The sequence below is a fragment of the Panthera leo genome, chromosome A1 (assembly GCF_018350215.1).
Source record: "Panthera leo isolate Ple1 chromosome A1, P.leo_Ple1_pat1.1, whole genome shotgun sequence".
In the NCBI taxonomy this organism is placed as follows: Eukaryota; Metazoa; Chordata; class Mammalia; order Carnivora; family Felidae; genus Panthera; species Panthera leo.
The window spans coordinates 216,204,800-216,213,510 of record NC_056679.1 but is presented as its reverse complement, the minus strand read 5'-3'; the positions used below and the strand labels follow the sequence as shown (position 1 = coordinate 216,213,510).

General features: G+C 33.4%; 1 non-coding gene across 1 annotated transcript; it reads left to right on the top strand.

Annotated features, from left to right (window-relative positions):
* The first annotated feature begins 499 nt into the window (after nt 1–499).
* On the top strand, nt 500–606 carry LOC122202414. Its single transcript, XR_006194649.1, has one exon. It is a non-coding gene; the product is annotated as a U6 spliceosomal RNA (small nuclear RNA).
* The last annotated feature ends 8,105 nt before the right edge of the window (nt 607–8,711 follow it).

Below are 8,711 nucleotides of genomic sequence, written 5' to 3'. Positions count from 1 at the left end.
AGACGCTTAACCAACAGAGATACCCAGGTGCCCCTGTGTTCTTTTCTTTTTCTTGAAAAGAATGAAGATGAGTTAAACAAAGTACATAGTGTATTCTTGGATAGAACATCAAAATTACTCAACAAGGAGCCAAAAAACGTAGATCAGAATTTTAAATCCATCAGCTATTAAATACATAAACTTCGGTCAGGCTGTTACATAGGCTAATTCTGCCTATGTAAATAAATAAGCAAAAAAATAAATGAGAAGGGGGCTTGTAGAGTGCATCATAGTCTCAACACAAAGACAGTGAATGTATATCTGCTAACAAAACATTCTATAAAGTAATTACACTTGTAGCTGATGTCAAAAGCCAGAAAGAATTGACAACATCCTTCCTCCCAAAAAGGGAACATTGAACCATCCACTGATTGAAATGAGGAGGCACAGAAACCACCAGGAGCCCTGAACCTGAACATCAGGTCTAGAATGTGAGAACAACATCAAGGGTATATGTCCTGTGCTCGCTTCGGCAGCACATATACTAAAATTAGAACGATGCAGAGAAGATTAGCATGGCCCCTGCGCAAGGATGACACGCAAATTCGTGAAGCGTTCCATATTTTTAATAAATTTCATATATTAAAAAAATAAATAAATAAATAAAATAAAAAAAGGGTATATGTCCTATGTTTGTCAGGCATTCAAGGATGGGAATTCAAAACATTCTTACCGTCAACCCAGATTTGTGGTAGAAAACACAGATCTGAGATGTGCAGACAGAAATGCCATGTGAAAGTCATGAAGCCATCCTTGCAGTATGTGCGTGTAAGAGCCAGACCGCACTATAGAATAAAAAATGGTTGTAAAACAACAACAACAAAAAGGTAAGAAAAGCCTAATGAGAACTTCTAGTTTTAGAAGCGGTGAATGCCTAAACCAAGATCATTGTGATCCAACTGAGAAGACAACTTTTGCTGAAGATAAGCAGACAAAACAATTATAAGATAATTAGAGATAATACATAGATCCAAATAAAAGGAAAAATCACTTAAGGTGTTATAATTATAATACAATCTGAAGGTCTTCCTACTGTATTCCAAGTTATATAAGATAAGATAAGAATCTTTAAAAATAACTTCAATATAAATATAGGTGGATTATAAAAATGACCAAGGAGAATTACTAGAAATTAAACAGTATCAACAATGAAATTACACTGGTGAAAAAATACAAAACTTAAGGGATGGGCTAAATTGATATTACAAAGCTGAAAATAGAATTAATACATTTAATTAATAAAGAAAGAATAAAGAATTAGTAAATCTAAAGGAGGAACAAGAGAAATTTTTAAACATTGTTCAAAGCGTTAGAAAATAAGACAAAAAGCCTCACAAATATAACTCAAAATGGATCACAGATCTACATGTAAAACACAAAACCATAAAACTCTTAGAATACAGGAGAAAATGTAAATGATCTAGTTAAAATATAAATGTTACATCTAGATGACTTTTTAGAGATAACACCAAAGGCATGATCCATGACAGAAATAATGAATAAGGTTGGATTTCATTAAACTTTAAAAATCTACTCTTTGAAAGACAATGTCAAGAAAATGAGAAATAAGCCAGACTGAAAGAAAATGTTTGCAAAACGCAAATCTGATAATCAATAGTTACCTAAAATATGCAAATAACTCTTAAACCTCAATAATAAGAAAACAACTCAATAACGGATGAATCAAAGACCTTATTAGACACCACAACAAAACAATATATTCAGATGACAAAGAAGCATATGAAAAGATGCTCACTATATGTAATCAGAGAAATTCATATGAAAATAACAATAAAATTCCACTACACATCTATTAGAATGGCCAAAATCAAGTACGCTAACAACAGCAAAGGCTGACAAGGAGGTAGGGCAATAGGAATTCTCATTAGTTTCTGTTGGGGATACAACTTGGTACAGCCACTTTAGAAGACAATTTGGTATATATATATATATATATATATATATATATATATATATATATATGTTTATACATATATATACACATATATATGTACATATATTTATTTGTTTGTTTTTAATTAAACCTATCCATCATGTGATCAAACAGTCACATTCTTTGGCATTTGCTCCAAGAGTTGAAAACTCATGTTCACACAAAAACTTGCACAAATATATTTACTGCAACTCTATTCATAATTGTCAAAATTTGTAAGCAGCCAAGATGACCTTCAGTAAGCAAATGGATAAACTGTGTTGCCTCCAGACAATGGAGTCTTATTCAGTACTGAAAATAAATGAGCTACCACACCGTGAAAAGACAAAGAGGAATCGAAAATGCAAATTACTAAGTTAAAGAAGCCAATCTGGAAAGGGTACATGCTGTATGATTCCCACTATATGACATTCTGGTGAAGAAAGAATACAGAGACAGTACAAAAGATCAATGGCTTCTAGGGACTGTGGGGGTGAAGAGGGATGAATAGGTTGTGCACGGAGAATTTTTAGGAGTGAAAATACTTTTTACTTTACCATAATAATGGATACATAGAATTATACATTTATCTAAACTCATAGAACATACACCAAGAGTGAACCATAATGTCAACTATGGACTTTGGGTGATGATGATGTATCAGTGTAGGTTCATCAGTTGAAACAAATTTTGCACTCTGGTGGAGGATGTCAATAATGGGGGAGGCTACGCATGTATGAGGACAGAGGGTATGTGGGAAATCTCTGTACCTTCCTCTCCATATTGCTATAAACCTAAAACTGCTCTAACAAAATAAAGTCTTAATTAAAAAAAGAATATATATCCATTTAGGAGGCTATAAATTAAAAAAAAAATTAAAACATAAGTAAACCCACAGAAAACGAAAGGAAAGAAATAAAATAAATCTGAAAATAATAAAATAGAAAATAAACATATAATAGTGAAAAATTTTCAAAACAAGACAATGAAATTAGTAATGGGAAATGATAGGGTCCTAAGAAGTATGCACATTTAGAAAAAGAAAATAAAATAAGAGAGGTTAAAGGACTTAAGTTGTCAATTTAGTACCAGGAAAATAGAACGGTGATGTAATGGCTAAGAATTTTCCAGGATTAAAGAAAAGTATTTGTTGTTTTGTTTTTTTTTTTTTAAACTTTTTTAATGTTTATTTATTTTTGAGAGAGACAGAGACAGAATATGAGTGGGTTAGGGGCAGAGAGAGAAGGAGACAGAATCCAAAGCAGGCTCTAGGCTCTAAGCTGTCAGCAAAGAGTGCGACTTGAGCCTAGAACTCTTGAGCTGTGAGATCATGGCTTGGGCTGAAGTTGGACGCTCAACTGAGTGAGCCACCCAGGTGCCCCAGAAAGTATTTGTTGTTATATTGCAAAACATGTTGAATCACCAGCAGGGAAATTAGAAGGAAAAAAAAAAACCTGAATTATTGGATTCTTTTTCACTGTTGCTTCTTATACCCACATTCCTTCCTTCCAGTTTCTTTTTCTATCATGTTGGATATCTAGAGGGAAGGATTATTAGTAGTAAACCCTCATTATATCTGAAACGTATTTATCTATCTTCACTATAATTGACAGACTACTGAGGTACAGAATTCCAACTTGAGTTATTTTCTTTAAGTCTTTAAATGGATTATTCCATTGCATTTTGGTTTCTATTGTGTGTGAAAAGTTGCTGTCACACGACTATCATTCAACTATATGAAATTTGTCTATTCTCTTTAGTGCCTTCCAAGCTGTTTTTTTATTAATCCATGTAAGAAATTTAAAGATATAATTTAATACAGAGGAAAATGATATCTGAATATATCAGTGGGAAATAAGAAGCAAGAATGAAAAAGCATTGATAAAGTGTTGATAAACCTTTATAATTATCTACAGAAAAGAATATGGCTATGTACATATATGTATATATGAATTAAATGAATATATATGTATATATATATGAATTAAATGCCAAAAATAATGCTATAAAACATAGGGAAAGGACAAAAGAAAAATTCAAGTTTCTCAAAATTGTGACATGGCTGAAGAAAAAGATACAGATATTAATTAGCATTAAACATAAAAAGATATATAAATTAATGCAGGTATTTATTTGTGATTAAATTAAAACTTGATAAATTTAGTCTATCTATGCAACTCAAATTCCCCAGTAAAAGTTTATATGAAATTGTCAATCATTTTATAAGAATATCAGATAATATACATATCTTCATATATACAAAGAGATAACTATAGTCATGGGTTTGTTAAAAAATAGTTAAGGGGCGCCTGGGTGGCTCAGTCAGTTAAGCGGCTGACTTCAGCTCGGGTCATGATCTCGCGGTCCATGAATTTGAGCCCCGCGTCGGGCTCTGTGCTGACAGCTCAGAGCCTGAAGCCTGTTTCAGATTCTGTGTCTCCCTCTCTCTGACCCTCCCCCGTTCATGCTCTGTATCTCTCTGTCTCAAAAATAAATAAACATTAAAAAAAAAATAAAAAAAAATAGTTAAGTATACTGATGGCTTCTCAACTTTGGCGATACTGACATCTTAGGCTGGGTATTCTTTGATGTGGGGCCTGACCCTCAACTTGTATTATAGGATGGTTGTAAGTATCCCAGAACCCACTTACTGGATGTCAGTAGCACCCTTCTGGTTGGATAATCAAAATCTTCAGATAATGATGGCCATTACTAAAGAAGAAAAGAAGGAGAAGGAGAAAAGAGCATGGAGGAGGAAGGAAGGAGGAGGAGGTAGGGGGAGGAGAAGAGAACATAATAAATGTTAGTGAAAATGTAGCAAAATTAGAATAGTTGTGCACTTATGATGAGATGTGAAATGGTGAAGACACTTTAAAAAAATGTTTATTTTTGAGAGAGAGAAAAAGACAGAGGGTGGGGAAGGGGCAGAGAGAGAGAGAAGGAGACAGAGAATACCAAGCAGGCCCCCTGCCATCAGAGCTGGATTTGGAGCTTGATCTCACAAACCATGAGATCATGAACTGACCTAAAATCAAGACTTGGACACTTAACTAACTGAGCCACCCAGGCATCCCGGTGAAGACAGTTCGATGAACAGTATGGCAGTTCCTGAAAATTAAACATAGATTTACTACGCCTTCTAGCAATTCCACTTTAGAATATATACCAAAAGAATGGCAAGTAGGAACTTGAACCGGTATCTGTACACCCATTAGTAAAAGCATTATTCACAACAGTCAAATTTGGAAATAACACACACGTCCATTGACAGATAAATGGATAAACAAAATGCGGTAGATTCACAGAATACAATATTATTGGGTTTAAGAAAGAAGGAGATTCTGAAGTATGTCACAACATGAAAAAACCTAAGGACGTTCTGTTAAGCGAAATAAACCAGGAACAAAAGGACAATTACAGTGTGATTCTACTTATAAGAGGTACTTTAGGAAGTCAAATTCATGGAGATAGAAAGTAGAATGGTGGTTGCCAGGGTCTAGGGAGGAGACTGGGGAGCGGGGTTAGTGTTTAATGGGTATAGAGTTTCCATTTAAGAAGATGAACAATTTTGGAGATGGATGGTGATGATGGTTGTACCACAATGTGAATATTCTTAATACCACAGAATTACACACTTATAAATTATTAAATGGTAAATTTTATATGTTGCAAATTTTCCCTGTCTCTCTCTCTGTCTCTCTCTCTCTCTGTCTCTGTCTCTCTCTCTCTCTCTCTCTTTCTCACATACACACACACACACACACACACACACACTCACACACCAATAAAACTTCTAGGGACCACACTAAGGAAACAAACAGACAAACAAACAAAAAAACCCACCAGACTTTGCCAAATACCCTAGGGATAAGAAAATCTTCCATTGAGGACCAGTGAAGTATGATAACATCAAGTATTGTCAAATATGCACAAAAAGGGACACACACAATGTTTTAGTTGCAAATTGTTTCAGATTTTGGACAGAGATTTGGCAATATCTGGTGTATTTAAAAATGCACTTATTCTACAAAATTACAATCGGATTCCCAAGTATACACCTTAGAGAAACTCACATCTGTGCCCAACGACAAAGGGGTCACAGAAATATTCTCACCAGTGCTGTTTGTATGTATATATTTATATATACATGTATACCATGTGTATGGTAACAACTTAAATGTTAATCAACATAACTGTTTTGAATATATTCTAGTACATTTATGACACGGGACAAACCATATTCCTGGATAGAAATCAGAATGCCACAAATGATAGAAACAATAGGCACCGATAACTTGTAAAATTGCAGAATCATACTGTATGGTTATTTACAAACAAATGTAGCAAGGATCTATAAAAATCTAGGTAGATGACAAATACACATTCTGGACAGCATTTGCCTCAAATGGGGTAGGTTGAAGACAAAAATTAAGGAAAGATCAGAGAGCATTACACAGGAAATTTCAAAACTACTTTTATTATTTTATTATTTAAATTTCAATGGTGGGCATGTTACGTCATTCTTTATACATACCTGCACTTCCAAAATAGTTCCTAGATGAATTTTAAAGTGACATAAAATAAAAACTATGTGTAAATAAGGTTATTTCATCATTCCTAAACTTAATGGACTGGTACAATTTTTTCTTTGATATTTATTAAGCTCATTAGAAAATATACAGAATAGTGGGTTCGTTTGGGCAAATGCTATTTTATAGCTCTCATCTCATGTTTCTGACATAATATAAGAACAAAAGATTTCTATATGAAATAACATTTCAATATTTAAAAAAATTCTATAATTATAAATAGCCCTCTCAAGTTGCATTTCTTACACACTCTACTTGCTTAGAAAATAACATGCGGTTCCACTGATTGTTATTAAATTAAAATTAATATAAATAAAAATTAAATAACTTTAGGGGTGACATTTGCCTGGTTTTTCATTCATGCAATACAAATTACAATATGTACTGTATCTAAAGGCAGCATGATAACGTCTTGTATATTAATGAAGTGGAAAATGTTAAGACTGGGGCAGTCACAGGGAAATGCATTTATGCACTTATGCTTAAGTACTTGTACACTACTTAAAATATTCTGAGGTTTTTTTCTATCTTATGTGTTGTTAAAACTTGGATCTAGAACCTCAGAAAAAATTGATGGTGAGTGAAAATGTTAAAGGAAAACAGTAAAAAGGACCTTTCCCCAAGTTCAAAGACTATAGAAATCCAGGCAGTGATTGCTTTTGACATGCGTGACAGCTCATTATCCTATAGGTTCACAGAATAGAGTGAATTTAAACTCTGGTATCCTGCCACATTTCCCTCATGTTGATAAATATCAATTTTAAATTTGTCAGATGAGAAGATGTCTTGTGCACTTGCTAGGAAAAGATATCCATTTATTTTTAAATATCTCTTGCTCTAATATTAGATCATAAATTACTTGACAGTTGAAGACGGCAAAGCATTTTGCTGATAGAGTTCCTGGCCAGACAGGGCGGGGGGTTGGGGGGGGAGTTATGGAGTTTTACAATTTGAAATACTGAAAAAGAGGTCAAAGTGATTTAAATTCGGAAAGAATGCCACTGTCAGAGTGAAGAGTCTTTCATCACCCTCATATTATCTGCCAAGAATATTTAACTTTCACTCAAATTTCAACTTTTTGAATGATTTTGAAAAGTTAGTTACCTTATTAATACCAACCAGCAAGACTGACAAGATAGCACAACCAAATAATTTACTAGGTGGTGAACTACTCCACAAACTGAGTGAACAGGTAAAGGAATTTCTTTATGAATATGGAAATCTGTGCCCTTTAAATAAGCACACTTCTCCTCGTTAATTTAATTTTTCATTTGGATGAATAGAAGAAGATAAAGCGACACATTTTTCTCTGTCACAGGTATAAAAATATCTCAGTCTCATGCACAAATGCAGAAAGAATAATCAGAGAGATAATATATACAGGTAATAAAAATGTAATAGGTGAAACTTGTTACTGTAAATGTGTATACTCATATAAAAATGTAACTACTGTATACTCTTGTGCTGAAAAGATTTTGTAATAGATAAGAACCAAAAAAATCCACCTGTTCTAGACTTCCCTACTGTCACTCAATCACATCATGTCTGGCTTAAGTTTTAGAGTTTTAGGTCTTCACCCCCTACCAGCAAATAATATTCTAATCAGTTAATGACTCCACATTTCTTTAAAAAAATCTGACAGCATAAAAGTCACCCTATTACATATTTTCACCTCGTAAGAATCTACATGAAAAGTTTACCTGTTTGCCATTGTTAGCAAGAGTATACTTAATGATGAAATAATAACATAGACACTTTTTATTTAAATACCAACTAAGAAAAAAAATCATTAATCCTCCTAGTGGAGAAGATGCCACTCATCAAACTATCAGTAGCTTTCTTACATTAACAGACCTGTCATCTGTTGGTGTAAAACCTTAAGTCTAAAATCAGAGCCCTAAGGTGAACATCAAAATCTACTATAACATTTCTGTGTTTCCAAATACCCGCCAAAGCATAAACAGATACACTAGGTGATGATAACATATGATTCCGCTTGACCTCTTCATGTCATTGACTAGTTTTTATAAAATTTCTCCTAAATAAAAAAAAAACAAAAACACGTGTGAACAAAACAAAAAAAAAGTTCACAAGGGAAAATCTTTTTGCCATATTTACATGCTATTTTCCTTTCTAATGGTTTTTTTAAG